The following is a 19,456-nucleotide window of genomic DNA, read 5'->3' as shown; positions in this document are numbered from 1 at the left end:
AAGACATGAAATATGTAAACTGAAACTAAAAACTGATCAGTCACGAATGATGACTCCTTTGCCCTTGCCATCTGGTAGAGGTGGTGGTGCTTTTGGTGGTTGTTGTGGAGTGGGGGGTAGAGTTTTCGAAGGAAAGAGGGGAATCAGTCATGGCGAAAATGGAAAAGAGGGAGCAAAAAGAAAAAAGAAAAAAAACGAAGAAGGAAACGAGGAAGGCGTAGAAGAAGAAGAATATGGTTATGGGTCGTGGGTTATGGCAAGGATTGTGGTGTGAGGGAAGGAACAGGGGCGGAGATTATGGTTGTGTCGGGGGTTATGGCGAGAGAAAGAAGGGGGTAGTGGGGATTTTGAGTATCGGGTATAGGTTCGGGTTAGGGAGTAAAAGTGAGGGGTTTTGGATATGGGTTATGGGCTTTGGGCTTTGTTAGTTAGGGGTAGGCTTTTTGGTAAAAAGGAAATGATAATGGGCTCTTGGGAATGGGTTTGGTTTAGTTAGTTAGTGATTTTTTTTTCTTTTTTCTTTCTTTTTTTTTTTTAAATCAAATGGGTTAGTGGGCTTTTAGGCATGGGGTTGGTCGCGGGCCCATTCTGGTGAATTGGGTTGTCAACCTGCAAAACTAAATAAACGACACAAGTTAGAACACAGGGATGTAAGTTGTGCTGGAAGTTGTGAAACTTTCTGCCTAAATGTTGCCCAGTGAACACAAGCTACGGCACAACCAAAATTGATTGTGCCGCAGGTTGTGAAACCTTCTGCCCAAATTGCGTCCAGTGAACACAAGCTACGACACAACCAAAATAGATTGTGCCGCAGGTTGTGAAATTTTCTGCTCAAATTTGACAAAATTACACAGTACCTGAAAAAATTGAAACAAATTAGATTTCAAGTAATCAAACCTTCATAACATGAATTCTAATTGCTCAACCTGCTATGTTCATCAAACACTCATTAAAAATTTTTAAAGCACCAATTCATACGTCCACATTCAAATAATTTTATTTTTAAGCCAAAATGACAAAGTTTAGAAAAACTTCCTCTTAAAATTAACAAATAGAGTAATGAGTCCTGCAAAATCCACCAGCAAATATTCAACAATAGAAAGATGAAAAGTACAAGGGAACAAATTTAAAACTAAAACTTAAAGCTAAATTTTAAAACTAGAACTAAAACGGAATGACTAATGCTCATTTGCTTGCAATGAATTGTATCCCATCTGCACTAGAAAATTTGAACAATGTCAAACTCTGAATAATGAGTATAGAAAAACTTAAAACAAATATATGAAAGAAATAAAGAATCAATAAAAAATTGTGGGTTATGCCCAGAAATGCTAAGTTTAGATCTTTAGCTTGACTTTACTCAATCAAAATTTTATGGAGAATAAGAGAGATAGCAGGTTGCTATCTTCTCAATTAGCTCATCAACTGAATAATGCCTTAACCTTTGCCCATTTACCTTGAAATTATCAGATTTTTCACCAAAAATTTTCACAGCACCATGAGGGAAAACTTTTACAACTTTAAATGGACCTGACCACTTTAATTTTAATTTTCCTGGAAAAAATTTCAACCTTAAATTGAATAAGAGCACCAAATCTCCTTCTTTAAAGTCCTTTTTCTTGATGTGCTTATCATGCCATTTTTTTGTTCTCTCTTTATAGATCTTAGCATTTTCATAAGTATCAAGTCTCAATTCTTCTAACTCATCAAGTTGCAAAAATCTTTTGTGTCCAGCAGCTTGTAATTTCAGGATTTCCTTTTTCACAAAATCCTTCATTGTAGGATTTAATCTTCTTTGGTGTTCAATAAAAAGTCTAATATTTGACTCTAAGAAAATCCTATGCATACAGATTGTTGGACTAATTCCCTTTATATCATCAATTGCATAAAACTTGATGTTGTGTATCCGCAAGTGCACGGGTCACAGTAGTATAGTTTTAAAAATGATATCGATCCCACAGGGAATTGCGCTTAAATTGGAAATAAAAAGGATAAGCTAATTAGAATGGCAAAAATTAAAGATATTAAAAATGAAATCTAAAAATTAAAATTGGTATTTGAGGAATTTAAGCTAAATTAAACAATTAATTAAACTAAATTACCAAGATTTAAATTGAAATTGCTATTTATAAATTTTGGAGGAATTAAATCTAAATTCAATAAAAATTAAAGTGATTCTAGAGATTGGATTTTCAATATTGTTTGCATGTGGTTTATCCCTAATTTAGCCAAACACATGAGAATTGCAATTTTGAGGGAAATCAATTCTTAAATTTTTGAAACCTTTTTCAAGCATCTCAAAGTTTGTTTTCATTGAATCAAACCATGTTTTCACGGTATTTCAAACCTAACAAAAACCCAATTAATGCTCTAATTGATTTTGGAAAGTCCCCTTAATTCTCTTAGCTTATCTCTAACACCAAGAAAACTAAATTTATTGCAAGATTATCTATCCCAAATATTCACTTTTTAGTCCATCTATTAGGATTAAAACTTAACTTAATGAGGGCCCATTCATCAAGTAAGGCAACAAGCTCACAAGCAATAAATCAAAATGTAACAAACCTCATTTAAATGACTAAATTAGTTCAAAACCACAATACAAAACAATATTTACAAACTCATCTCTAGAATCTCAAATAACTACTCACAAACCATAGTTTCAAGACAAACCCAAATGTATAAATGAAGAAATAATGGAAATCTAAGTTAAGGAATAGAAAAACCCAGAAGAATGCTGCAGAAGCTGCTGCTGGAAAGTGCAGAACGCCTCTGCTGCTGCTGCAGAAATGGCTTCACGTGCTCCCTCTTTCTCTCTTTCTTTTCTTGCCAAAAATGCCTCCCTTCCTCCTTATGGAAAGAAAATGATAAAGGAGACTTTATATGGGTTAAGGGTCTGCCCTAGAATGGGTAAAAAAGTGGAAGATTCCAGAGAAAGTGAGGTATAAAATCAGAGTAACGAAAATGCCACGTCAGCCATTTCCAGTAAAAACGACATAAGCTGAATCGGTTGTGTCACGGGTTGTGTCGCAGGTTGTGTAACAATCTGCCTGAATATCTGATGATCGACACAACCTGCGACATAAGCTAAATTGGTTGTGCCGCAGGTTGTGTAACTCTCGGCCATTTTTTACTCAACTTCAAAAATTTTTGCAATTCAACTCTAATCTCCTCCAAATGGCTACTCTAATCAAAATACACCAAATTTATACAGATTTAACCTACAAAACAAATAAATTCCAAAAATTAAACTAAGAAGTGTGAAAATTATAAAATTGACTAAATATATGCTAATATCTATAATAATAGCTATGAACAAGGGTAAATTATGTGCAAAAAATTACTCCTAAATGATGATCTTAAATGCATGCATCAAATTCCCCCATACTCAAACTCTTGCTTGTCCCCAAGCAAAATTTCATTAAAACTCATTTGAAAGGGAATAGAATCAGTCTTTGAAAACACAAAAATCACTAATCCAAACTACCAACTTACCTCTAGCCACCAACATTCCAAATTCCCACCAGCGAAGTACAAAGAATGAAGCAATCACTCTCAATAATTACAAAATAGCTAAGAATTAACCAATCAACCCAAGCAACAAATACCAACCAGCTACAAGAGTCAATTATGCCAAAACAAACCTAAATGAAATAGATAGCCAATGTATCTCAAATAGATGGTGAGTAATGTATGGAAGATTATATTGCCAAACCCATATGCAAGCATAAAAGATCTAACTCTACTAATGTAACAAGCATTTTTCAAAGAATCATCAGGTCTTTTTAAGGGTTGTAATGGGGTCAAAATAGGGTAAAATTGTGTTAACAAAGAAAGGGAATAAGGAAAACAAAATATGAGAATAATATTAATCATGAAACTCAAAGTGCATCCTTTTTTTTTTAATAGAAAAATTTTTTTTTATCAAGAGGAAAGAAATTCACAATGAATCTCAAGTGCTATCACAATAAAGGGACTACTTTTATAATATATATATATATATATATATATATATATATATATATATATATATATATATATATATATATTTATTTATTTATTTATTTTGTATGCGTCCCTATTTCACGTCACACCCAAAATTACCTTTGGGATATTTTGGTGACCATTTTTTTTTATCAACTTTTCACAATTACTCTAGCACTTTTCAAGATGTTTCAATCCTCCAAGTTTTTTTTTTTTTAACAAATTTTTTTTTATGCACTTAATTGCTAAAATATTATTCTCATAAATAGGTGGTAGTGTTTAGGTTTAATGGCTGGGTAAATTATTTGGGTTCCAAAGAAATTAGGGAATTAAGGTTCAAGGGGATTTGCAAGGGTTGAAATGAGATTAAGGTAGGTTAAGGCTAAATGTGAGGTTTAAAATATGAAGGAATGCCTAAGTCATATTCTTATCAAATGCAAGTTAAAAATTTCGCTTTGAAAGATCTAAGATGCTTGTTCTAGGAATGGTGAGACGATAATGACCATTTTCTTCCTTAAAGGCTTATTCAGACACTCAAAACTCAAAATAACTAATCAGAATCTGCATACCCAGATAAATATATTAATTTTCAGCTATTAAGTAAGAGAAAGAATAATGCTTAAGACTTTGTACCCAGCTGGAACTTTCATTCCACTAACCATCTAAAGGCAAGTTGGATTGCTTGAATAAGTGGCTTATGGAATTCAAAGACTGGTTTAAAAATCCAAAAAATTTTAAATGAATTAATGAAATGCATGAGTGTAAATGTATAATCAACCTATATGTAACTAAGTATGCATAACTAAGTGTATGAAGCTATATGCAAGTGTATCTATGTGAATATGTACAAGTATGAAGTAATGAATGAGTATGTCACTATATGCAAATGAAAAAGGAAAAATAATTTTTGCAAAAAATTTACCCTCTCCCCCATACTCAGAATGAACATTGTCCTCAATGTTAAAAGATTGCAAGGAATGAAATAATTTGGCTATATGTGCATAAAGAATTATTAATGTAATGGCCCGGCCCACTAGTGATATTGTCCGCTCTAGGCCGAAACCCTCACGGTTTTAAAACGCGTCAATAGGGGTTAGGAACCTCCATCTTATGAACCCAGCATCTCTCCCGTGTTTTGCCGATGTGGGATTTGCCTAGGGTGTTACAATCCACCCCCCTTATGGGACTCAGCGTCCTCGCTGAGGTTTGCCCCACCATCGTTCAAGGTTGCACGCGGAGCGGCTCTGATACCACAAATGTAATGGCCCGGCCCACTAGTGATATTGTCCGCTCTAGGCCGAAACCCTCACGGTTTTAAAACTCGTCAATAGGGGTTAGGAACCTCCATCTTATGAACCCAGCATCTCTCCCGTGTTTTGCCGATGTGGGATTTGCCTAGGGTGTTACAATTAACCTGTTGCATAAGCGATAGCACAACTTGTGTTGAAAGTGACACAAGCTGAGATGAGAATTGTTACCTCATTGCAGTGCAGCCAATTTAATTAAGTAAAATTTGGACAGCTGCTGCACTCATTGCAAAAGAAACAGTGCAATGGAATCCATTAAATCAATTAAACTCAAAAATTTGGAATAGGGAAGTTAAGCTCAAAAATATAATCATCAAGTGTAAATCCGAAGTAGCACATAAAAGCAAGTGAGCAAAGTACTAAAGATTCAAAAGAAAAATGTACTTTATGAGGAACTAAGAAAAATACTGAATAAGTAAATGGTTCAAGTAAAAGAAAAACAACACAAGCAAAATATTAACTAAATAAGTTCAAAATACTAATTAATTAAGCAATGAAATTAAAGACATGAAATGTAAATGGAGAATAAAAGCTGGCCAGTCTGGTATGAGAATTTCTTTGCCCTTGCCATCTTGTGGAGGTGGTGGCTGTGGAGAGATGATGCTCAAAATCAGTGCTTGGTTTGTTTCGATCTGCTCCAGCTTAGCTCGCATGACTTTCAACTCGCCTTGCATTTCAGCACTTCTATCCAAATATATATCAGCTAAATCCCTTAATGTTTGAAAAGAGACATCTGTCATTTGCTGAAAAGAATAGATCTCATCACTGAGATTCTCCATAAATGTCAGAAGGGTTACCATGGATGGTCCAGAAGCTGTTGATGAAGCAGGTTGGGCAGCTGGTGGAGCCTGGCGTGGAGGTTGTGTAAAAGGCTGCTCGGATGGTTTCTCAGATGCTGAGGAAGAGCTAATTGCAGTGGGAGAGCCAGGTGGTGGTGCGGTTGGTGCAGGAATTTCATACAGCTGGGTAGCCTCATTTTTTATACAAAATTTTTGGTTGGCCAAATGAGGTCCATCCAAAAATAGCAAACCAGTTGGAACAGCAACACACTTGTGAACTTGAGGATTAAAGCCAAAATAATGTGCAATGGGTGTGACCAAACCTCCAAACACAATGTTACCAGTACCCCTAGTAGTTTGGTGGATCACATGACCGCAAAAATAATAACCAGGTGAAGCTCTTTTACCAGTTTTTGCACACCACAAAAAGAATAAATCATACTGAGACATTGTGCCAACACTAGTTCCTCTTCCTAAAATTGTATTTGCAATTAATCTCAGAAGCAATCTCAAGGCATGACTCTCAATCTTAGAGGCCTTACTGTGCCTCGGTTTGAAAATACCTGCTGAAGGTGCAATTTGCTGCCAAAATTCATACCCATTATAATCCCTTTGGCTAGTAGGTATTTTGAGCAAACCATCAGGTGGAAAGCCGAATATATGGTGAAAATTATCCATAGACATCACCCTATCTTGACCAAGGCATCTAAAATTGATTGTCAAGTCATTATCCAAGTCATTATTATGCTTATTAGTGGTCAGGGAGGCCATAAATTCTTGCACTAGAATGGGGTAAACCAGTTCCTGTTTATGTGCAAATCGCACCCAACCTAAAGCATCTAACAGAGTCTGCATTTCATCATATATCTTCAAAGATTTAAGTGTAAACACATCCAAATACCGAGTTTGAACCATTTTTCGAGCTTCGACTCTTGCCTTATTTCTTTTCATTTTGACAGTAGGTAACACCCAATGTCTAGCAGCAGGCAAAGAGGAGGGAATTGCAAAGTTACCTTTAGATGTCCCTGGGTGTTTGACCGTTGATTTTGGGATTCCACGGCGGACATCAGGTGCAACATAAATTGGTGGCGAGACTGGGTGGGGTTGTGTGGCCGGTTCGGGTCTCTTCCTCTTGACGCCGCTTGTTGATTTGTGCGGCTTAATGCTTTTCGCCTTTTTCTTCTTATATGTAGCGATGGAGGCGTCACCAGAATGGGCCGTCGGTGAGTCAGCATTAATGGGTGGAGTGGTTTGGGATTCCGGCGTAGGGTGGGAGGAATGGGGAGGGGAGTTTTCAAAAGAGAGTGGGGAGTCGGGCATGGTGAAATGGAGGGGCCTGATCGAAAAAGAAGAAGAATGCGGAAGAAGTAGAAAAGGAAAGAAGGAAAATGGTGGTTTAGATGGGGGTTTTGGAGGTGACGGTGAAGATGAAGGTTACGGCGAAGAGGAGGGCTGTGTCGGGGGCGATGCCGAGAGGAAGAAGGAGGGTTATGGGTTTACGGGTTATGGGCTTTGGGTTTGGGTTTTAGGTTTGGTTTTGGGCTTGGGCTTATGGGGTATGGGTTTTGGGCTTTGGATTTGGTTTATTATTATTATTATTATTATTATTATTATTATTATTATTATTATTATTATTATTTTTATATCAAAATGGGTTAGTGGGCTTTTGGGCTTGGGCTTGGGGTAGCTGCTGGCCCATTCTGGTGAAGTGAGTTCTTATCCTGCAAAACAAACAGGTGACACAAGTTAGAACATAAGGATAGGGAGGTTGTGTCGGAAGTTGTGTAACAATCTGCCCAAAATGTGCCAAGCGAACACAAGCGACGACACAAGCAAAACCGGTTATGTCGCAGGTTGTGTAACAATCTGCCCAAAATGTGCCCAGTGAACACAAGCGATGACACGAGCAAAACCGATTATGTCGCAGGTTGTGTCACAATCTGCCCAAAATGTGCCAAGTGAACACAAGCGACGACACAAGCAAAATCGGTTATGTAATCTGCTGCCCAAATTTGACAGAATTAGAGAGTACCTAAAAAATTAAAATAAATTAGATTTCAAATGATTAAACTTTCATAACATGAATTCTAATTGTTCAACTTGTTATGTTCATCAAATACTCATAAAAAAAATAATTTTTTTCAAAGCACCAATTCACACATCCACATTCAAATAATTTTCTTATTAAACCAAGATGACAAGGTTTGGAAAAATTTTCTCTTAGAATTAACAAAAAGGGCAATGAATCCAGCAAGAATCACCAGCAAATACTCAATAAAAGAAAGATGAAAATGGTAAGTGAACAAATTTAAAACTAAAAATTTAAAGCTAAAATTTAAAGCTAACACTAAAATAAAATTTTTTTATGCTCATTTGCTTGCAATGAAGTGTATCCCATCTGCACAAGAAAAGTAGAACAATGTCAAACTCTGAATAAGGAGTATAGAAAAACTTAAAACAAATATATATATGAAAGAAATAAAGAATCAATGAAAAATTGTTAGTTATGCACAAAAATGCTAAGTTTAGGTCTTTAGCTTGACCATACTCACTCAAGATTTTATGGATAATGAGAGAGATAGCAAGTTGCTATCTTCTCAATTGGTTCACCAACTGAATAGTGCCTCAACCTTTGTCCATTTACCTTGAAATTACTAGATTTTTCACCAAAAATTTCCATAGCACCATGAGGTAAAACTTTCATAATTTTGAATGGACCTGACCACCTTGATTTTAATTTTCCTGGGAAAAATTTAACCTTGAATTGAAGAAGAGAACCAAATCTCCTTCTTTAAAGTCCTTTTTCTTGATATGCTTATCATGCCATTTTTTAGTTCTTTCTTTATAGATCCTAGCATTTTCATAAGCATCAAGTCTCAATTCTTCTAACTCATCTAGTTGCAAAAGTCTTTTGTGTCCAGCAGCTTGTAAATCAAAATTGATTGCTCTTATGGCCCAATAAGCTTTATGTTCTAACTCTACGGGCAAATGGCATGATTTCCCAAAAACTAACCTATAAGGTGTAGTTCCTATGGGGGTTTTAAATGCTGTTCTATATGCCCAAAGAGTGTCATCTAATTTAAGGGACCAATCTTTTCTGGACTTATTGACAGTTTTCTCCAAGATTTGCTTGATTTCTCTATTTGTGATTTCTACTTGGCCATTTGTTTGAGGGTGATATGGTGTGGCAATCCTATGCTTTACCCCATATTTTCTCATCAATTTTTCAAATTGGTGGTTGCAAAAATGGCTACCACCATCACTGATTATGGCACGTGGGGCACCAAATCTAGTTAAAATAAATTTTTTCAGAAATTTCACCACAACTTTTGCATCATTGGTAGGTGTAGCAATAGCTTCTACCCATTTAGATACATAGTTCACCCCTACCAAGATATATTTATTCCCATAAGAAGATGGAAATGGCCCCATGAAATCAATTCCCTACACATCAAATAATTCGACTTCTAATATGGACTGTTGGGGCATCTCATCTCTCTTGGAAATGTTGCCTACCCTTTGGCACCTATCACACTTGCTTACAAAGTCTCTCACATGTTTAAACATATTAGGCCAATAGAAACCTGATGTCAAGACTTTTTCAACAGTTTTTGAGACACTAAAATGACCACCATATTCAGAGGAACGACAATGGTAAATAACATCATTTATTTCTTTCTCTGGTATACATCTCCTAATTATTCCATCATTATATCTCCTAAACAAAAGAGATTCTTCCCAAGAATAAAATTTAACATCATGCAAGAATCTTTTCTTTTGTTGCCAAGATAAATCAGGTGGCAAGACACCACAAGATAAAAAATTCACAATATCAGCAAACCATGGAAGTGCAGAATTCAACACATACAACTGCTCATTCATGAAAAACTCATCAATTGGCACAATTTCATCATCTTTATTTTCAGTTTTTATCCCAGAAAGGTGATCAGCCACCACATTCTCAATACTTTTTTTATCTCTTATTTCCAAATCAAATTCTTGAAGTAACAAAATCCATCTAATCAACCTAGATTTAGCTTCTTTCTTGCTCATTAAATACCTTATTGCTGCATGATCAGTGAAAACTATTACCTTTGAGTTGACCAAATAAGAACAAAATTTATTGAGTGCAAATACTATCGCAAGGAACTCCTTTTCAGTTGTAGCATAATTAACTTGAGCTTCATCAAGGGTTCGACTTGCATAGTAAATGGCATAAGGTTTTCTATCTTTTCGCTGGCCAAGGACAGCTCCAACAGCAAACTCACTTGCATCACACATGATTTCGAATGGTAAAGTCCAATCCGGGGGTTGCATGATAGGAGCTGTTGTTAATGCCGTCTTTAACCTGCAAAAAGCAACCATACAATCTTGATTAAAATCAAATTTAACATCATGATTCAAAAGATTTGTTAAGGGTTTAGTAAGTTTAGAAAAATCCTGAATAAATCGCCGGTAAAACCCGGCATGTCCAAGAAAACTCCGCACTCCTTTGACAGTGGTTGGAGGGGGCATTTTTTCAATAATTTCTATTTTAGCTCTATCCACTTCAATTCCCCTATTTGAGATCAAATGCCCTAAAATGATCCCATCTTGGACCATAAAGTGGCATTTCTCCCAATTCAACACCAGATCATTTTCAGCACATCTCTGCAAGATTTTAAACAAATTAGTCAAGCATGAATCAAAATTAGTGCCATATACTGAAAAGTCATCCATGAAGACCTCCATAATTTCTTCAATAAAATAAAAAAAAATGGCCATCATGCACCTTTGAAATGTGCCAGGCGCATTACACAATCCGAATGGCATCCTTCGATAGGCAAAGGTGCCATAGGGACAGGTAAAGGTAGTTTTTTCTTGGTCATCAGGATGGATTGGAATTTGAAAGAAACCAGAATATCCATCTAAATAACAAAAGAATGAATGCTTGGCTAATCTCTCTAACATTTGATCCATAAAAGGAAGGGGAAAATGGTCTTTTCTTGTAGCATTGTTCAACTTCCTATAGTCTATGCACATTCTCCAACCTGTAACAGTTTTAGTGGGTATCAACTCATTATTCTCATTTTTAACAACTGTCACCCCACCTTTTTTTGGTACAACATGCACAGGACTCACTCACTCACTGTCAGAAATGGGGTAAATAATGCCAGCAGCTAGTAATTTCAAGATTTCCTTTTTCACAACATCCTTCATTGTAGGATTTAATCTTCTTTGGTGTTCAATGGAAGGTTTACTATTTGGCTCTAGGAAAATCCTATGCATACAGACTGTTGGACTAATTCCCTTTATGTCATCAATTGCATAACCCAAAACTCTTCTATATTTTCTCAAAACTCTCAACAATTTTTCATTCTCAATATCAGTCAAAGATGCATTAATTATAACAGGATATGTTCCATTGGGTCCAAGAAAAGCATACCTGAGGTTGGAAGGAGGAGGTTTAAGATCTACCTTTGGGGCATCCTCTACCTTTAATGATGGTGGTTTGATATTTGCACTTCTTCAAGTTGAAAAATTGTGGCTTCAGGATGTGGTGGAGAACTCTCCAAGTGTTGTGCAAAAGCAGCTATGTTGTGATTATCATCATCAATGCTCCCACCATGGACTAAGCAATTTTCAAGTGGGTCTTGTGGATAGCTTTTTCTGAAATGATCTTGAACAATCTCATCAATAATGTCTACCTGCAAACAAGACTCAACTTCTTCATGTTTCCTTTTCATGGCTGGATTGATGTTGAATATTATTTGATCATCTCCCACTCTAAGTGTCAATTTCTCACCCTTTACATCAATTAATGCACCAGCTGTTGCCAAAAAGGCTCTTCCCAATAAGATAGGAACTTTTGTGTCTTCTTCCATATCTAGAATGACAAAGTCCACCGGAATGTAGAATTTCCCAACCTTGATAGGCACATTTTCTAGAATGCCTTTTGGATACTTAATTGAACGGTCAGCCAATGAAAGATACATGTTTGTGGGCTTCAACTCTCCCATATTCAACTTCTCATATATTGAAAGAGGGATTAGGCTGACACTAGCTCCAAGGTCACATAAGGCATTTGCTACACAATTATCACCTATATGACAAGGAATGGAAAACACACCCGGATCTTTGAGTTTGGGAGGTAACTTCTTCTGAATTATAGCACTGCATTGCTCTCCCAAGTTGATGGTATCATAATCTTCTAGCCTTCTCTTGTTGGAAAGAATCTCCTTCAAAAACTTGGCATAACTTGGCATTTGGGATAGTGCCTCAGTGAATGGCACATTGATATACAACTTCTTTAGCACTTCAAGGAATTTGCCAAATTATTTGTCTAGCTTGTGCTTGATGAATCTTTGAGGGTAGGGAAGGGTGGGTTTGTAAGGTTTAGGTAGGATGTATGGTTTCTCTCCCTCATCTTGCTCACTTTTGCTTTCTTCTTCTTTTTCATTTTTCTTGCTCTCAACTGAATTTTCTTCTTTTGTGCTCTCTTTTTCTTCTCTCTTGTTTTCACTCTCTTGACCAACTTTCTTACCACTTCTCAAGGTCACAACCTTACATTGTTCATGAGGGTTTTGTGGTTGGCTAGGTAGTTTCCCATAGGATTTGCTTCCCGATGAGCTTGCTTATTGAGTCAATTGAGTCTCCAACATACGGTTGTGGACTTGTAATTGATCCATGGTTTGTCTAATGTGTTGCATTTCTTCCTCTAATTTGCTATTCATCTTGCTTTGTTCAGCAAAAAATTTCTCCATCATGCTTTCTAAGGTTGGCTTCGGTTCATGAGGTGGAAGGGATTGTTGTGCTCTTGCTTGATATCCAGGTTGTGGCTGCCTTGTGGGCTGAAATTGAGGCCTATTTTGCTGCATAAACTGCTGGTTATGAGGATAATTTGAGCTTTGACCTTGTTGAGCAAAAGTTGCTTGTGGTCTCCATGTTGAGTTGTTCACATTAGAGTAAGAATTTCCCATTGGTTTTTGTTGATAACCTCCTGCATAAGTAGCTTGTTCTTGCAAATAATCATCACCATAAGAAGAGTAATCAACTCCACAACTTTGAGTTCCATCAGTGAAGGCAACTTGTTGCATAGTTGTAGGAGTTGAGGTTGTTGCCTTTGTGCAAAAATCACTAAGAAGCTGAGTCAACTGATCAAATCTTGCATTCATGTAGCTAACTGAGTCAAGTTCATAAATCCCAGCCTTCTTTGGCTCAAGTGCTCTAGGATTTCCCCATAAATGGGTATTATGAGCAATCTTCTCTAATAAATTATAGCATTCTTCACTTGTCATTCTCATGAAATCTCTTCCTGCTTGTGAATCAATTGTGTTTCTTATGGCTGGAGTAACTATGGTGTAGAAATTCTGAACAATCATCCATTTCGGTGTTTCATGATGAGGACATTGCCTTTCAAGCTCCTTAAATCTCATCCAAGATTCATACAAAGTTTCATCATCCCTTGGCTTAAAAGCTACCATCAAATTCCTCAAATGAGTGGTCTTCCCAGGTGGGAAAAATTGAGATAGAAAAGCTTGAGATAGCTGCTCCCAAGTAGCTATAGTAGCTTTTGGAAGTGAGTCATACCACTCCAATGCTGAATCCCGAAGAGAGAATGGAAATAAGGTGAGTCGAATCACTTCATCTGAAACTCCAGGCTGCCTTTGTGTACCACATATCATCAAAAATTTCTTCAAATGAGAATGAGGATTTTCAAGTGGACTACCTCCAAATTATGAATTCTGAACCATTTGAATGAGACCAGTCTTTAACTCAAATTGATTAGCTCCAATGATAGGTCTGTTATCTCTCACATCTGCACATCTAGGAAAAGCATAGTCCAACATGGATCTTCTCTGAGGATCATTTTGATTAACCACTTCATTTTGCCTATTTTGCTCATTTCCTCTATTGTCTCCACCAATAGCTCTATTTTGATTCTCCATATTTTCAATTGTCACCTCTTGCTCAAATCTTTGTTGTTCTTCTTTTTCTGCTTCCTTTCTTCTCTTGTATTCCTTTTTGTTGGCTAGACAGAATTTTTCAATTTCTGGGTTGAACAACAATTCAGTATCACTTGTGCTTTTCGATCGTCTCATAAACAAGAAAAGTACCTGAAAAACACAAGGAAAAATAGTGAAAATAAAAATTCTAATCAGCTTAAAACAATTAAAATCCAACTTAAAAACAAACGACTCCCCGGCAACGGCGCCAAAAACTTGATGTTGTGTATCCGCAAGTGCACGGGTCACAGTAGTATAGTTTTAAAAATGATATCGATCCCACAGGGAATTGCGCTTAAATTGAAAATAAAAGGATAAGCTAATTATAATGGCAAAAATTAAAGATATTAAAAATGAAATCTAAACATTAAAATTGGTATTTGAGGAATTTAAGCTAAATTAAATAATTAATTAAACTAAATTACCAAGATTTAAATTGAAATTGCTATTTATAAATTTTGGAGGAATTAAATCTAAATTCAATAAAAATTAAAGTGATTCTAGAGATTGGATTTTCAATATTGTTTGCATGTGATTTATCCCTAATTTAGCCAAACACATGAGAATTGCAATTTTGAGGGAAATCAATTCTTAAATTTTTGAAACCTTTTTCAAGCATCTCAAAGTTGGTTTTCATTAAATCAAACCCTGTTTTTACGGTATTTCAAACCTAACAAAAACCCAATTAATGCTCTAATTGATTTTGGAAAGTCCCCTTAATTCTCTTAGCTTATCTCTAAAACCAAGAAAACTAAGTTTATTGCAAGATTATCTATCCCAAATATTCACTTTTCAGTCCATCTATTAGGATTAAAACTTAACTTAATGAGGGCCCATTCATCAAGCAAGGCAACAAGCTCACAAGCAATAAATCAAAATGTAACAAACCTCATTTAAATGACTAAATTAGTTCAAAACCACAATACAAAACAATATTTACAAACCCATCTCTAGAATCTCAAATAACTACTCACAAACCATAGTTTCAAGACAAACCCAAATGTATAAATGAAGAAATAATGGAAATCTAAGTTAAGGAATAGAAAAACCCAGAAGAATGCTGCAGAAGCTGCTGCTGGAAAGTGCAGAACGCCTCTGCTGCTGCTGCAGAAATGGCTTCATTGTGCTCCCTCTTTCTCTCTTTCTTTTCTTGCCAAAAATGCCTCCCTTCCTCCTTATGGAAAGAAAATGATAAAGGAGACTTTATATGGGTTAAGGGTCTGCCCTAGAATGGGTAAAAAAGTGGAAGATTCCAGAGAAAGTGAGGTATAAAATCAGAGTAACGAAAATGCCACGTCAGCCATTTCCAGTAAAAACGATATAAGCTGAATCGGTTGTGTCACGGGTTGTGTCGCAGGTTGTGTAACAATCTGCCTGAATATCTGACGATCGACACAACCTGCGACATAAGCTAAATTGATTGTGCCGCAGGTTGTGTAACTCTCGGCCATTTTTTACTCAACTTCAAAAATTTTTGCAATTCAACTCTAATCTCCTCCAAATGGCTACTCTGATCAAAATACACCAAATTTATCCAGATTTAACCTATAAAACAAATAAATTCCAAAAATTAAACTAAGAAGTGTGAAAATGATAAAATTGACTAAATATATGCTAATATCTATAATAATAGCTATGAACAAGGGTAAATTATGTGCAAAAAATTACTCCTAAATGATGATCTTAAATGCATGCATCAAACCCAAAACTCTCCTATATTCTCTCAAAACTCTCAACAATTTTTCAATCTCAATATTAGTCAAAGATGCATTAATTATAACAGGATATGTTTCATTGGGTCCAATAAAAGCATACCTGAGGTTGGAAGGAAGAGGTTTAAGATCTACCTTTGGGGCATCATCTACCTTTAATGATGGTGGTTTAATCTCCAAAGTTTGCACCTCTTCAAGCTGAAAAATTGTGGCTTCAGGATGTGGTGGACAGCTCTCCAAGTGTTGTGCAAAAGCAGCTATGTTGTGATTGTCATCATTAATGCTCCTACCATGGACTAAGCAATTTTCAAGAGGGTCTTGTGGATAGCTTTTTCTGAAATGCTCTTGAACAATCTCATCAATAATGTCTACCCGCAAACAAGACTCAAATTCTTCATGTTTCCTTTTCATGGCTGGATTGATGTTGAATATCATTTGATCATCTCCCACTCTAAGTGTTAATTTCTCACACTTTACATCAATTAATGCACCAGCTGTTGCCAAAAAGGGTCTTCTCAATAAGATAGGAATTTTTTTATCTTCTTCCATATCTAAAATGACAAAGTACACCAGAATGTAGAATTTTCCAACCTTGATAGGCACATTTTCTAGAATGCCTTCTGGATACTTAATTGAACGGTCAGCCAATGAAAGATACATGTTTGTGGGCTTTAACTCTCCCATATTCAACTTCTCATATATTGAGGTGGCATTAGGCTGACACTAGCTCCAAGGTCACATAAGGCATTTGCCACACAATTATCACCTATATGATAAGGAATGGAAAATACACCCTGATCTTTGAGTTTGGGAGGTAACTTCTTATGAATTATAGCACTGCATTGCTCTCCCAAGTTGATGGTATCATAATCTTCTAGCCTTCTCTTGTTGGTAAGAATCTCCTTCAAAAACTTAGCATAACTTGGCATTTGGGATAGTGCCTCAGTGAATGGCACATTGATATACAATTTCTTTAGCACTTCAAGGAATTTGCAAATTGTTTGTCTAGCTTATGCTTGATGAATCTTTGAGGGTAGGGAAGGGTGGGCTTATAAGGTTCAGGTGGGATGTATGGTTTCTCTCCCTCATCTTGCTCACTTTTGCTTTCTTCTTCTTTTTCATTTTTCTTGCTCTCAACTAAATTTTCTTCTTTTGTGCTCTCTTTTTCTTCTATTTTGTTTTCACTCTCTTGACCAACTTTCTTACCACTTCTCAAGGTCACAACCTTACATTGTTCATGAGGGTTTTGTGGTTGGCTAGGTAGTTTGCCATAGGATTTACTTCCTGATGAGCTTGCTTATTGAGCCAATTAAATCTCCAACATACGATTGTGGGCTTGTAATTGATCCATGGTTTGTCTCATGTGTTTCATTTCTTCCTCCAATTTGCTATTCATCTTGCTTTGCTTAGCAAAAAATTTCTCCATCATGCTTTCCAAGGTTGGCTTCGATTCATGAGGTGGAAGGGATTGTTGTGCTCTTGCTTGATATCCAGGTTGTGGCTACCTTGTGAGCTGAAATTGAGACTGAAACTGAGGCCTATTCTGCTGCATATACTGCTAGTTATGAGCATAATTTGAGCTTTGACCTTATTGAGCAAAAGTTGCTTGTGGTCTCCATGTTGAGTTATTCACATTAGAGTAAGAATTTCCCATAGGTTTATGTTGATAACCTCCTGCATAGGCAGCTTGTTCTTGCAAATAATCATCAACATAACAAGAGTAATCAACTCCACAACTTTGGGTTCCATCTGTGTAGGCAACTTGTTGCATAGTTGTAGGAGTTGAGGTTGTTGCCTTTATGCAAAAATCACTAAGAAGCTGAGTCAATTGATCAAATCTTGCATTCATGTAGCTAACTGAGTCAATTTCATAAATCCCAGCCTTCTTTGGCTCAAGTGCTCTAGGATTTCCCCATAAATGGGTATTATGAGCAATATTCTCTAATAGATCATAACATTCTTCACTTGTCATTCTCATGAAATCTTCTCCTGCTTGTGAATCAATTGTGTTTCTTATGGCTGGAGTAACTCTGGTGTAGAAATTCTGAACAATCATCCATTTGGGTATTTCATGATGAGGACATTGCCTTTCAAGCTCCTTAAATCTCATCCAAGATTCATACAAAGTTTCATCATCCCTTAGCTTAAAAGCTACCATCAAATTCCTCAAATGAGTAGTCTTCCTAGGTGGGAAAAACTGAGATAGAAAAGCTTGAGATAGCTGCTCCCAAGTAGCTATAGTAGCTTGTGGAAGTGAGTCATACCACTCTAATGCTAAATCCCGAAGAGAGAATGGAAATAAGGTGAGCCGAATCACTTCATCTGAAACTCCAAGCTGTCTTTGTGTGCCACATATCAAAAAAAATTTCTTCAAATGAGAATGAAGATTTTCAAGTGGACTACCTCCAAATTGTGAATTCTGAACCATTTGAATAAGACCAGTCTTTAACTCAAATTGATTAGCTCCAAAATAGGTCTGTTATCTCTCACATTTGCACATCTAGGAAAAGCATAATCTAACATAGATCTTCTTTGAGGATCATTTTGATTAACAACTTCATTCTGCCTGTTTTGCTCATTTCCTCCATTATTTCCACCAATAGCTCTATTTTGATTCTCCATATTTTCAATTTTCTCCTCTTGTTCAAACCTTTGTTGTTCTTCTTTTTCTACTTCCTTTCTCCTCTTAGATTCCTTTTTGTTGGCTCGACAGAATTTTTCAATTTCAGGGTTGAACAACAATTGAGTATCACTTGTGAATTTCGATCGTCTCATAAACAAGAAAAGTACCTGAAAAACACAAGGAACAGCAATGAAAATAAAAGAAAATAAAAATTCTAATCAGCTTAAAACAATTAAAATCCAACTTAAAAACAAACAATTCCCCGGCAACGGCGCCAAAAACTTGATGTGTTAGCTATGAAATAGCTTCCGCAAGTGCACGGGTCACAGTAGTATAGTTTTAAAAATAATATCGTTCCCATAGGGAATTGTGCTTAAATTGAAAATAAAATAATAAGCTATTTAGAATGGTAAAATTTAAAGATATTTAAAAAAATGAAATTTAAAATTTAAAATTGGTATTTAAGGAATTTAAGCTAAATCAAACAATTAACTAAATTAATTAAACTAGATTATCAAAATTTAAATTGAAATTGCTAATTATGAAATTGGGAGGAATTAAATCTAAATTTAATAAAAATTAAAGTGATTCTAGAGATAGGGTTTTCAATATTGTTTGCATGTGGTTTATCCCCAATTTAGCCAAACACATGAGAATTGCAATTTTGAGGGAAATCAATTTTTAGTTCTTTGAAACCTTTTTCAAGCATTTCAAAGTTGGTATTCATCAAATAAAACCATGTTTTCACGGTATTTGAAACCTAACAAAAACCTAATTAAAGCTCTAATTGATTTTTGAAAGTCACCTTAATCTTCTTAACTTATCTCTAACACCAAGAAAACTAAGTTTATTGCAAGATTATCTATCCCAAACATTCACTTTTCAGTCTATTTGTCAAGGTTAAAACTTAACTTAATGAGGGCCCATTCATCAAGCAAGGCAACAAGCTCACAAGCAATAAATCAAAATGCAGCAAATCTAATTTAAATGACCAAATCAGTTCAAAAACTACAATACAAAGCAACATTTACAAACCCATCTCTAGAATTTCAAAGATCTGCTCACA

The 19,456-nt window shown here is 35.9% G+C and overlaps 2 non-coding genes across 2 annotated transcripts; both read left to right on the top strand.

Moving 5' to 3' along the window:
• Positions 1-13,441: 13,441 nt before the first annotated feature.
• On the top strand, positions 13,442-13,548 carry LOC131182718 (small nucleolar RNA R71). The gene has a single exon (XR_009150979.1). It is a non-coding gene; the product is annotated as a small nucleolar RNA R71 (small nucleolar RNA).
• A 4,285-nt stretch (positions 13,549-17,833) lies between these two features.
• Positions 17,834-17,940, top strand: LOC131182699 (small nucleolar RNA R71). The gene has a single exon (XR_009150960.1). It is a non-coding gene; the product is annotated as a small nucleolar RNA R71 (small nucleolar RNA).
• The last annotated feature ends 1,516 nt before the right edge of the window (positions 17,941-19,456 follow it).

Source organism: Hevea brasiliensis, chromosome 8, assembly GCF_030052815.1.
Source record: "Hevea brasiliensis isolate MT/VB/25A 57/8 chromosome 8, ASM3005281v1, whole genome shotgun sequence".
NCBI classification, from domain to species: Eukaryota; Viridiplantae; Streptophyta; class Magnoliopsida; order Malpighiales; family Euphorbiaceae; genus Hevea; species Hevea brasiliensis.
This window is presented reverse-complemented; position numbering and strand designations above follow the sequence as displayed.